Source organism: Myotis myotis, unplaced genomic scaffold, assembly GCF_014108235.1.
Source record: "Myotis myotis isolate mMyoMyo1 unplaced genomic scaffold, mMyoMyo1.p scaffold_m19_p_2, whole genome shotgun sequence".
Taxonomy (NCBI): domain Eukaryota; kingdom Metazoa; phylum Chordata; class Mammalia; order Chiroptera; family Vespertilionidae; genus Myotis; species Myotis myotis.
The window spans coordinates 74,681,259-74,694,882 of record NW_023416324.1 but is presented as its reverse complement, the minus strand read 5'-3'; the positions used below and the strand labels follow the sequence as shown (position 1 = coordinate 74,694,882).

General features: G+C 38.6%; 1 long non-coding RNA gene across 1 annotated transcript in view; it reads left to right on the top strand.

Moving 5' to 3' along the window:
- The window catches only part of LOC118676781, a 72,223-nt gene extending 59,045 nt beyond the window's left edge, over positions 1 to 13,178 (top strand). Inside the window, exon 3 of the long non-coding RNA XR_004974221.1 lies at positions 12,909 to 13,178. This is a non-coding gene — a long non-coding RNA (uncharacterized LOC118676781). The remainder of the gene's footprint in view (positions 1 to 12,908) is intronic.
- Positions 13,179 to 13,624: the final 446 nt, after the last annotated feature.

The following is a 13,624-nucleotide window of genomic DNA, read 5'->3' as shown; positions in this document are numbered from 1 at the left end:
GCAAAGACAGTCCAATATTCAATTCTCCTGCACAAACTGTAAAGAAAAACTAAAATTTGTAAATCTATTAAAAGCATATAAAGCTCAAAACACACTGCAAATACAAAATCTCACTTTTTTAACACTAACTCATGTGGCTCCATAACTTTTCTCCACTACTCTATCTCACTGTTCTATATAGTAAGCAATTTATGTGTCCATCTTTGCATGACACTGAAAGTTCCTTAGAGACAAAAACCACCTGTGTCTCACTGTCTTTCTGTCTGTAGCATCTAGCACTTTGTCTGGCACATGGTAGGTACACATTTTATGTTGAGTGAACTGAATAACTGCTTTTTGTCTAGAGTGCTTATTTGCTTTGCAAAAGCCTTTTTTTTTTTTGCTATGGAAACATAACAGCACTTAGGTTTAGCTCAGGAGTTTACTGTTCCCTTTATGTCTTAAGTTTTTTGTTTAAAACATGAGCTGACTTATCCCAGTTTCCTGTTTATATAGGGTAGGCTTTTGATGAAAATGCACTACCAAAAGATTTCCATTTAATTAGTTTAATCACATTGTTATACTTAACTGATGTGTCATTAGAGGAAAATGACTTCAAGTGAAGATATTATTAATATATATATATACACACATGCATATATCTACATACATGTTATAATATCTAGTGAAGATATATATATGTGTGTGTGTATATATATATATATATATATACTAGTACACATGCAAATATATATATACACATGCATATATATTCTAAATTCATCTTTGCTTTTAGGTTTATACAAACCTAAAACCTTAGTGCATAGAATACAAACACTTTATTTATCTGTTTTCAATGTTGGCAGAAGACGCAATATCTGTTTTACATAATTAAAAGACCTTGAAATTATTCATGATTTTCATTACTACTGGGATTATTTATGTTGAATCAAAGGTCATAATTCTAATAGTCTCAGACCCCCTTTTCCCCCTAATAGATCTTTGCAATGCCCATCTGTCTGTGGTTCATGACATAACCTTTTTTGATGGGGCAGGATGGCAGATGGACAGCAGATGGGAGTTTTGCCCTGCCTCTTGGTTCAGATCCTGGTCCAGACCGAAACTGTCAGGGACTGTCAGTTTGTACTCACAGCTTGTGGGCTCCGGTACCGTGTTTAGCATTCTCACCAAGAGTCTGAATGGATGCTGAGCAGGACCAGGTCATCATGACTAGTTTTTTGTTAAAGACCAGCAGTAAGGGTAGGGACACCCTGTGGGTCTGAAAAAGCACCTTAGAGGACATGGCATTTCTATCTGGCTCTGTGCTGGGTCCTCAGGCCTCCAGAGTCAGCTCCTTCTCAGCTGGAAGTCGCATAATTAGGAAAAATACTATTGTCGTGTAGATATTTACCTATTTTAAAAATATACCTGTTTTCACCAAGTTTTTGTTTCCTTCCAAAATTAAATAAGGAAGCCCGTGAGAAACAGAGATAGACAGACAGTGGCTTGACTCTTAAACCAAATGTTTTTGTCTAAATTGTTGGACGACTTGTCATTGTCTGGAATTCCTAGGAAGGTCCTGCGTGATTAAAACTTTGTTGGTAACATTTATGAATGCAGAAACGATAATTGCTCCTACTAAAGCATAAAAGGATAGTTCATGAGATCACTAGTCTTCACAAGGGGAAAGACCAAAGTCTTTTTTATCCTTTTTCTTTTTATTCTGAACTATAAGTACATACTCTTTTGTGTGTGTGTGTGTGTGTGTGTGTGTGTGCATAAATGTGCTGCTTTACAAGTGACTTTCTTTATTTTAGATAGAAGCCAGATTGGAGTAAACAGGTGAGGCTGGGTAAATCCTCATAATGGAGGGTAAGCCTTGGCAGTGACCATGAATAAAAGGCAATAATGAGTCAAATTGTTTGCTGAGCTGAGGGTTTTTTCCTGACTTAATTTAGTTTCTTTAAACTTAGTGCTTCACAGAGATCCCATTGTGCCCTTCCCTCATCTGAGCTGAATCTGAGTTGATTAGTAACACAAGAGTTTATGTAAGAAATATGTGTCCACAGACCTTTACATAATTGCTCTCCATAAGTATAGGAAATTCTTTCCACAGCTCTAGCACTAACCTACACCCAGTACTAAAGGAGATCCTGACAATACTCCATTCCTTCTCTGAACTAAATTAAAATGTTGTACCCTGATGGTTAATAGTATTTTTGTTCATAAAATATAACGGGTGAATTATGGCATTATTACACAATTTATTAACACAAATTGTTCACATTTGAACAATTTCATAAGCTCTGGGAGTCGGGGTCACTTCTACCTATGTGTAATAAATTATGCTGTTCCAAATTAAATAAGTAACATTGGGTTGTTATACTCAAATAAATTATGTTTGTGTTAGTTCAAGAGATTTCTTCAATCCAATTTAGATATCTGTAGCATTCACTACCATAGAGCAGTTTAAAATTTAGATTATAATAGATTGCTGGGCAATCATTTACCCTATTATAAAATGAATATACATTGAAACTTTGTGCTTATGTTCTCTGGTGAGTGTGTGTGTGTGTGTGTGTGTGTGTGTGTGTGTGTGTGTGTGTGATTTTCCAACAGGTTATATATTTGACCTGTGACCAAGGTACCTTCATTTTGGAACCTTGGTACTAAATCTGGGGCTTCCTTAAAACCAATTCATTTATCCTATTTTTTTAAAAAAGAATCTTGAAATAGAAAAAAAAAAATCTTGTTACAGTGCTGCCCAGGATAGCCTACAGGGCCGTGTTACACCTCTGTTAGCTATAAATGTGCTTTAACATGGGTCTTGCTAACATGATTTCAGGTGAGGTGTGGACAGGATCTAATTAGTTATAAATCTGTAAATGCTTGAACTGAGGCTTAGCTTGCAATTCTCCATCTGACTGATACTACTACAACACACTAATCCCAGAAAGCTGTCTTATAATGAATTCCCATTAGCCACAGAGTTAAGGCAAAGTCATGAACTTGAGGAAACTAAGCAATCCCTGTGACTTAGCCAGTTAGATAGAAGCTCTACCTTGCCAGTGTGCTGTCTGCTTTCCCAGTCTTGTTCTTGCTTTGGAAAGCATCTCTTAGAAGAAAAGTTAAAACCACAACAAACTGTTCTACTGAAAAAATTTAAGCTATCTTACATTGAGTATCTTCCATTGACAGCTAATTTTTTGTATTTAGTCATCCTTTAAGTGGTATAGTGCTTATGGATTTCAAAGGGCTATCCCCATGCTTTATCTGTTTTTATTTTTTTTAAAAAATGTATTTTATTGATTTTTTTACAGAGAGGAATAGAGAGTTAGAAACATCGATGAGAGAGAAACATCGATCAGCTGCCTCCTGCACACTCCCTACTGGGGATGTGCCTACAAACAGGGTACATGCCCTTGACCGGAATCGAACCTGGGACCCTTGAGTCCACAGGCTGACGCTCTATCCACTGAACCAAACCAGTTAGGGCTGTTTTGATTAAAAAAAAAACCCCACTAGGCAAGCAGAGAAGAAAATAAAATAACCAAGAAAACAAATCAAAGTTCAACATCCAATTTGATTAATTATTGCTTTCTCATCATAGCCATTACCCTTGGATATATAATGGCAAATTTAAAAGGTCCTTACCTTCAAGAATCCTACATTCTAATAGGCAATGCAGATAAATACACATATGGTAGAATATCAATTTTTAATAAATAAATGTTATCAAAAATACTAAAGCAGGCAAAAGTGTAAGAAAAGTGAGAGAGAGAGAGAGAGAGAGAGAGAGAGAGAGAGAGAGAGAGAGAGAGAGAGAGGTGCTATTTCATGTAGGGTGGTCAGGAACCTATGTGTACATGGACATTTAATTTTTTCACATTTAACCTTTTTATTGAGATGTAATTTATAGGTTCACAGATGAAGAATTGCACAAATCTCAAGCATACATTTGACAAGTGTGATAAATGTAACCTGCCCCCCATCAATATATAGAACATTTCTATCACCAGAAAAAATTGCTCCTGCCCTTCCCCATTAGTCCTATCATCATAGTGGTTGCCTAAGGCAACCACTGTTCTGACTCTTTGCTATAGATTAGTATTTCCTGTTCAGGAATTTTGTGTAAATGAAACCATCAGTATGCAGTTTTTGTGGCTGGGTTCTCCCTCCTGTTAGGAGTTTTGAAGATCATCCATGATATTGCTCTATTGTGTGCATTCCTTTTCATTGTGTTCTGCTGTCTGGATGAATCTGAATTTGTTTAGCTATTCTCCTGCTGATGGATACTTGGATTGTTTCCAGTTTGGGGACATTTCACATAAAGCTATTAGGAACATTTTTTATATCAGATTTATATGTGTATGTGTTTACATTTCTCTCAGGTAAAGACCAACATGTAAGTGTTTAACTTTATAAGGAACTTCCATACTAGTTTCTAAAGAGGTCATCCTATTTTATCTTCCACCAGCAATGTAAGAGAGTTCCATTTTTGTTGTTTTTTTTCACATTCTCATCAACACATGGTGTTGTCAGTCTTTTAATTTTAGCCCTTTGAGTGGGTGTATAATGATGTCTCATGTGGTTTTATTATTGAATGTTAGAATTAGATGGAAGTCCTTTGTCAGATATCTTTCTTATGAATATTTTCTCCCAGTCTGCAGCTTTCCCACTTATTTTCCTAAAGATGTCTTTCAAAGAAAAAAAATGTTTAATTTTGATTAATTCCACTTTACAACTTTTTTGCTTTAATTACCAATATTTTTCTACCCTAAGAAATGATTGCCTTCTCAGGATCTCAAAGGTATCTCTTATATTTTCCTCCAAAACTTTATAATTTAATTTTTATGTTTAGATCTCTGATAATCTAGGGTACATTTTTGTGGAAAATGTGAGATATAGATAAAACTTTATTTCCTTCCCCCAAATAAATACCCAGTTGTTCTAACATCACTGGTTGAGAAGATTTTCTTTTCCCTATAGACATGCTTTTTGACCTTGGTTGAAAAATCAGTATTTTGGGTTCTACTTAGGAAGTAGAAAGACAAAAAGAGTAATGTTCCCACCTTTACAGCAACATGGTAGAAAGTTTACAAATGCATAGCTTTTCCTTGAACCTATGAGAGAACTGAGGGCCCAAGGAAACCAACTTGTGCCTCCAAGGAGAAATGAGGGCCAAGCACTTGTTTACCAGAACCAAGTGTGTGAGGACACTGGTAAGAATAACTCAACTAAAATTTTTAACAAAATGCCAACTGCCAACTGCAGACATAAGGGAAATTTGCAGTATTCCGGGCTCTTCTCCTGATGCATAGGATATGCATAGAAAACAGGGGTCCTGAGAAATCATTCTTGTAAGCAGGCCTGGCAGAGTGGATCAGCTGTGGTTGAGGGAAAAGCAGGAAGTCCCGCCTCTATTGTTCTCTCTCTCCTATGGAATAAAAACCTAACCCCACATAGAGAAGAGCAATAAACTCTTATTCTTAGGACACTCATGAAAGCTCATTGCAGCTTAAAGAGTGTCCTAAGGGACAGGACTACATCTTGGGCCCAGACCTGCATGTCGGAGTGGAGCAGTACCCAGAAGGTCCCATTTCCAAGACCCAGGGACAGAGTGTCTGCCTAACTAATAAGAACAACAGAGAACACACCCCAAACCTCACCACTTGGCAATAGATGTTGAATGGCTAATGCTAGTATAGTTCCCAAGTTACAGATGGGAAAAACTAAGAACAGAAGAATTAAATGAGTTGCCCCAAATCCCACAGCCAGTCAATGGAAAAAACACATTTTAGTCAAGATAATCTGGCTCCAAAGTCCGCATAAGGACTGTGCAATCCTGCAGAAGATTGTTGAGAGGAATGAGGAAAATCAGAAGGGTTGGCTGATTCAGAATAGAGGAAAGTGCTCAAGGGAACATCTGGTTTTAAGAAAGGGGTGCAATAAACAAGACCAAATTTAACAGAGCTGATCAACCAGGTTAGGGATGGAAGGTTTCCACTGGACTTTGCAATTTAGAAAATTATCTGACTTTAGCAGTAAGTAGTTTCAATAGAATGGTAAATATTGAAACCAGGATCCACTGGATTCAGAAATGAATATGCAGTGAAATAGATATTCCACTTTCCCAAAAAAGTTTGGATAAGAAGAAGATTGATGCACAGGTAATGAATGACATGGGAAGATGGTTGGTTTTCAAGGATAAATGTGATTTGAGCCTATTTACAAGACAAGGGGAAGCAGATAGCAAATAGAGATAGCAAATAATAAATAGAGAGAAAAATAAGATAAATAAGGTAGTATAAGGTTTGTTGATGTGTCTGGGATACGTATTGAGAGAGTTTTCTAGGAATACAAATACCCTTATGTAAATATTAAAAGATATATAATTGGTACAGTTCCAATCTATTTGTTATGTGAGATAAAAACTTATCTATTCTTATAGACACATATATTAATCTCACATACATCTTTCGTATGGGTTTACTTGAATGAGTTAGCCAGGAAAAAGTTGTTGCATCTTCACTGATGTGTGATATGCACTCTGTCAGAACACAGCTTTTGGTAATGGTGCAATAAACAACTGTCACTCTAATACGGAAGCATGTAACAGATACAATAGCTCAATCATTCCATCTAACTTGACAAAATGGAAAATGGCTTGGAAAAGGAGAGCCCAAAGCACCAGGTCGAAACAGCAAGGTAGGCTGAGTGTAGGTGTCTACTATTACAGTGATGTCTTTGAGGACAAAGACTGTGTACACATTCACATCTTTATTATCATTCCTAGTACAGCAGCAGAAGCCACAAAATGTCACATGTATTGAGATATACATTTGTATAAATTGATTATCAACATTTTAAAGCACATGCCTATTTAATCTTATATTTTACAATTAGTAGAACTTCTAGAAATACTGAAATTTCAAATACAGCCATGCAGTCTGAGAGATTTAGTCAAGACAGCCCATTGCTCTGGTCAACCTAGAAGGCATTCACCTGGCACAGGCACAGGAAACATTCTTCCTCATGCTTCTAAATACTCGACTGTGTGGATACGATTGTATGCTCTGTTCTGTTTCCATAATATTCATCTTATTCTAAACATTCACTCCTTTCAATAAGACAAATACAGTACATTTGTTATTTTAAAACATGCATTGCTTTTTACTCCAAACTTGTGAGGTGGGTTTATCTTATGTATATCTTTAATATTAACACTTTTTAATGAAAAAGTTTTCATTTGGAAATAAAATTGACATTGGGAACTTTAACTTGGCTGTCACAATGGGTTGCATGGAAGAACTTGGCCAAGTTTATCAATCATATTTGGCCTAGTTTTCTGCATATGTTTGCAAGATGCAAAAGCCAGTTTATTGCTTGAGGCACAGGAACCTGGAGGTAAAGTTTGGAACTTGTGCCATTTAATCCAGGGGGTGTCTTTCCTTTTGCCTAGATCTTGCCTAGAGAGGTCTGATTGTACCAGTAGAGCAAAAATAGAAGAATAATTCTCTTTGCCTTTCATCAGCTCTGGAGTTTTATAGAATATTCTTGTCAAGCATTTTTGGGAACACAGGTGCAAAACAATTTTTAAATATGAGCTTTGTAGTGAAAAAATACAGTTTTAGGTATGAATGATTGTACAAATGTGAATTAAATAAAAACATTCTCTTTCTTTAGTGGTTCTCAATTCCTTGTGGAAGTTGTCACTTAAAATGGGACGCCATAAAAATATTTTTGCACATATGAAGTTAGTCCCCTATGTAACATATTTCAGAATTTTTGATGAATCAATCACACAGTTAAAGGTCATATAGTTATAGCTGATTCAAACCCTGAAATGAATAGAGATGTCAAAGCATTGAGCATATTGGATGTTTACACATGAATAAGCAAGATGACAGAATTTGTTTTCAAGCAGATCTATTTTTTTGCCTTTGTGCATTTTTGGTAGTTCTTTGACTGGCTGTTTTTATGGATTATTTTTAAAATATTTATGTTAGCATGTAATTAATATATATATATATATATATATATATATATATATATATATATATGGTGGGCTATGTAAATGATCCCCTTTTATAAGAGAGGAAAAAATGGGTATGGGTTTTTGTTTTCCTTACTAAATGTCTCTAGACTATTTAGGGGATAATTTTCACTTTTTCTTTTTAAATGAAGTTAATAATTTTAAGTGATGCAGCTGCCTGATAAGTTCCATTTTTAAAATATATATATTATTGATTTCAGAGATGAGGGGAGAGGTAGAGAGAGATAGAAATATCAATGGTGAGAGAGAATCATTGATTGGCTGCCTCCTGCACACCCCTTACAGGGGATTGAGCCTGCAACCCATGCATGTGCCCTTGACCAGAATCGAACCCAGGGCGACACTCTAGCCACTGAGACAAACCAGCTAGGGCAAGTTCCATTTTTAAGTAAAGGATTTTAATCTATCAGGGCAGGTGTTTGAGTTTCAGGATTTGGAAGAACAGAATTCTGACACATTTTTTACTTTTTACTTTCACCACATTTGGCATTTGAATAGTGTTGTCACTCTTAGCTATCAAAGGAAATCTTGAACTATTCTCATAAAACCTTCACAGAACCAGACACCGAAACGCTGACTCAAAGTCACGACATTCCTCTGGGGGGATTCTTCCTGTCACTCTTCTCAGATCACTGGAAAAGGTCATATTTGAGGAAGATGTTTTAATGAAGTTTACCAATTTTTTTTAATGCAGTGTGTGTGTGTGTATAGGCAACTGCAGGTGCCCTAGAGAGGGACTGTTTGTAGTGCTTTAGATTGTTGAAAAGTAAATTGGCCAGTGAGAAATAGGCAAGTGGAGATGGGTGGCTCTCATGACTTCCAAGCTGCTGTGCACTCTACATTTCTGTCTCCCTTGGGATTTGCAGATTTATTGAGAGCAGCATTTTCAACTAAGTAATCCCTTACATCTCAACATGTGTTGGGACATAATGGAACATCCACTGTAGAATTACTATGAATTCTAGTAAACATTCGAGGCATGAAAAAATTTATTTGTGAACACTGAGAGCCTCATGATACTTAAAATCATATAGCACTGCCCTGGCCAGGTGGCCCAGTTGGTTGGAACGTCATTCTGTGCATCAAATTGTTGTGAGTTTCATTCCCAGTCAGGGCACATACCTAGGTTGCGGTTCAATCCCCAGTCTGGACTTGTATTGAAACAATGATCTCTCTCTCTCTCTCTCTCTCTCCCCCCCCCCCCCCCCCCCCCCCCCCCCCTTGTCTCTCTCTCTGATGGCTGGGCGGGGGAGGAACTGAGAGGTTGGCCGTTCCTGCCTTCTCACTGGCCCCACCCCCGGTGCAGGTCGCCCTCTGTGTGTGGGGCCTCGGCCTAGTGCTGCCCGCATTCCCCTCCACCCACCCTAGGTCCCCGTTTGCCATTGGGCGATCAGAGCCTGTGGGCAGGGGGAAGGACTCTGAGGTCAGCAGTTCCCACATACTCACCAGCCCCACGCCCACCGCAGGTTGCCCTCTGTCTGTGGGGTGACTGATGAGGTGGGGGCCTTGGTCTGGTGCCACCCACATCCCCTGCCATCCCGCCCCCGGGTCCCTGTTCGCCATCGGGTGATGGGAGCCTGCTGGCCAGGAAAAAGGACCGAGAGTTGGTCAGTGCATAGTGACTGGTTGAGCAATCTCTCTGGTTGTTCTGCTATTATGGTTGCTGGGCTTTTATTATATAGGATTTCTAAAAAATCATATAGCACTGAATTTGCTTAGGTGTGTTATAATTACATCTGCCTGTCTTCTCCACTATATTGGAATTTAATTCAGAGTAGGGAGAATTACCTTTATAAGATTTCCAATACATGGTACAATATTTATTATTTCAGGAGTATTCACTAAATCAGGGGTGGGCAAACTTTTTGACTTGAGGGCCACAATGGGTTCTTAAACTGGACCGGAGGGCCGGAACAAAAGCATGGATGGAGTGTTTGTGTGAACTAATATAAATTCAAAGTAAACATCATTACATAAAAGGGTACGGTCCTTTTTTTTTTTTAGTTTTATTCATTTCAAATGGGCGGATCTGGCCCGCAGGCCGTAGTTTGCCCACGGCTGCACTAAATGGTAGTTGAATCAAGAAAATAATGAATGAATAAGTTTAATGACTCATCAGGATTTCTCCATTTTTTAATCTTCTTTGAGGTCATGTAAGTTTTATTGTTTGTATAGGAAGTGTCAGGAATTCATATGCATAGTTTCCCTTTTGCGTTGACTGACATTGTCAAGGACTTCTATATTTACTGGAGGCCCGGTGCATGACATTTGTGCACTGGGGGGGGGGGCGGGGTGGTGGTCCCTCAGCCAAGCCTGCACCCTCTTGCAGTCCAGGACTCCTTAGGGCAGTGGTTCTCAACCTTCCTAATGTCGCAACCCTTTAATACAGTTCCTCATGTTGTGGTGACCGGCAACCATAAAATTATTTTCATTGCTACTTCATAACTGTAATTTTGCTACTGTTATGAATCGTAATGTAAACATCTGATATGCAGGATGTATTTTCATTGTTACAAATTGAACATAATTAAAGCATAGTGATTAATCACAAAAACAATATGTAATTATATATGTGTTTTCTGATGGTCTTATGTGACCCTGTGAAAGGGTCGTTCAACCCCCAAAGGAGTTGCAACCCACAGGTTGAGAACTGCTGCCTTAGGGGATGTTTGCCTGCCGGCTTAGGCCCATTCCCCATGGGGAGCTGGCCTAAGCTGGGAGGCAGACATCCCCCGAGGGGTCCTTAGCACTGCCGTGGAGGTAGGAGAGGCTTCCACCACCACCACTGTGCTAGCCAGCCATTTGCCAGCCATGAACCTAGCTCTGGCTATCGGCACTTCCTGTGGGAGCGCACTGACCACCAGGGGGCAGCTCCCGCCTTGAGCGTCTGCCCCCTGATGATCAGTGCACGTCATAGCAACTGGTTGTTCCACTGTTTGGTGAATTTACATATTAGGGTTTTATTATATAGGATAGTAAAAAGAACACTGGAGTTATCATACAAATACTTGCATTTAAATTTTGCTTCACTGCTCACATGCTGTGAAAATTATCTATCTTCCCTGAGCCTTCATTTAGTCATCTCTAAATCAGGTTAGTAACATTTCCATAATTGCTATTTCACAAAGTCATTTTTCTCCCTTTATTCAGAAACTCTTGAAATCTCCCATAATCTTAAACTGCCTAGTTTATATAGTAAGGAAAAAAAAAAAAAGCTTGAAGTATGTCGTGATGCTTTAAAAAAAATTCCCTGTAAACCTTGTTACCCTGCAGCTGCCACAGTCATAAAATCAGTGGCCTTTATTGCTTTAGGTGTGGGGTGGATACAGTCTATTCTAGAACAAATGTGTCATTGTGCATTTGTTACCAAATTTTTTACACAAGCTATGATTTGTTGAAAATGCTACAGCTGCCATTTATATATTGAGAAGAAAGCCTGAGGATATAAGACTAAAGCTTATAAAAGTGGGACCTAACCACATCCATTCCCCCACGCCTCCCCCCTTCAGTGGTGCAAATAATGCTTGATGAGAGATTGGGAATAGGAACAAAAAGGACGTTAATATAAAAAGAAAACAAGAAGGTTAAGGAAGGAGATGAGAGCTAAAGAGGCCTTGTCAACGTCCCTCCCCCCAGCTCAGAGGAAATGCTCCTGGGAGTCTCTAAACCACCTTGGTGTGGGCAGTAGAGTTGAAAGGGCCTGTTGAGAAATGGCCATTCTACTCACCTCTCCTTCAGGTACCTCACGTCTTAGAATTGGTTCTGGTGGGGCAGAGATACTGAACTGAGCTTTCAGTAAGAGTCAGCACACCTTCTAGAGGTCCCAGTGTCGCAGAGAAGGGAAATCTGGCAGAGACTGCGCCTCTCCACCTGGGGTCCCAGCTGCACACAGACAGGCCTCTGAGATGAAGATTGAGGAGTGAGCGCTGAGATGAAGAGTCTGGTCAATCAGGGAAGACAGACAGAAGCAAGCATTGCCCCATGCCTATACTGAAAGGACCATCCCAAACTCTTCAGAACAGGTATAGTGAAGGTAGAGACCGAAACCCAAGGAGAAGGATGGATTCGGTTTGTCTTACTCAGGATGTAGCAGCCCACCCAGGAAGGGCACTAATGGGAGCAGATGCTCTGCTCCCACCACTACAATATTGCACAAGCTTCTTGAGGAGATGTCGCCGTTCTGTTAGGAGAAGGAAGAAGGGAGAGAAAACCCAGGAAGAGTAAACATGTACCCCAAACTGACTATTTAATGAAGAACCTGACTCATAACAAATGAACAAGCTTTACATTTTTTGTTTTGTTTTGCTTTTTATACCAAGTGAGAATGAAGACTTTTGAGCAAGATGAGGTCAGTTATGTGATGGGAAACACAATTTTTTTTTTTTATCCTCACCTGAGGATATTTTTTCAATTGATTTTTTTTTTTTTGAGTGGAGGGGAGGGAGGAAGGAGAGAGAAAGAGAGAAATATGGATGTGAGAGAGACAGTTGACTGGTTGCCTCTGGCACTTATCCCGACTGAGGTCGGGGACCGAACCTGCAACCGAGGTACGTGCCATTGACCAGGAATCAAACCCATGATTCTTTGGTCCCTGGGCTAATACTCTAATCACTGAATTTAATCTGGCCAGGGCTGGAAACACAGGGTGTTTTTTTTTTAAATTACATTTTGCATATCTGTGTTATAATGAGTACATTTCAAATCAGCCCCCCTAGTTTGTCTGTATCTTTGTTTATAACTTATATATTTATAATGTTCTCATTTATAGTTTATCAGTTTGTAATATTTTGTTGGGTACAGAATGCTTTTACATATACCCTCTCTGTTTCTTCCCATAACATTGTAAGGTAATGTCAATATTATTATGTTTCAGGTGAGGACATCGAAGATTTGTTCAGGACCAGGTAGCTGATGAGAGAGAGAGAGAGAAGAAAGAGCCCACTGTCAGCCCAGGTCCTCCTCCTCCTTGCTCAAGAGCCACCACACATGCAATTCTATGGGATCTCACTTTGTTTCTCTCTGGAACTCTCTACTCTCTTTGCAGATTATTTGTTAGGACCTCTTACACAATTTTCTTTTTAATTTAAGGCCATGTTGCCAGGAAGCGTTGTCGTGATGTATTTAAATAAAATAATCTTTTGTTATCTAGCATGCTACTGATTCTTTCAATTTTGTTGTTTTAGACAAAATCTCAGCAGAACAGCCTGTGTAGGTAATAGTTTATGAGTACATCTGGGCAAAACAAAATGACCTATGGAAAATGCATTCTAATCATGTCATATCTAGGAAAAATGTAAAAAAAAAAAAAAGAAGAAAAGCGAGTCAATATTTTATACACTCAAGGTCAATATTCTATGTCATTGTCAATAATGTATGAGTTCCAAAGGATTTGTGTCACTATTAAATTAGAAATGATTCACTCTTATTTGATGTATAGTGGATTTAGCCATATACTGGACAGAAATAAAGAGAATACAAAAGATAGAAAGCAGACATATTATGTAAGATAATTGCAAACCTTTTATGAGCTTCAATACAAAGTAATAGAGACTATCTCATCTTCTTTGCTATTCATTCACCTCTAGCATT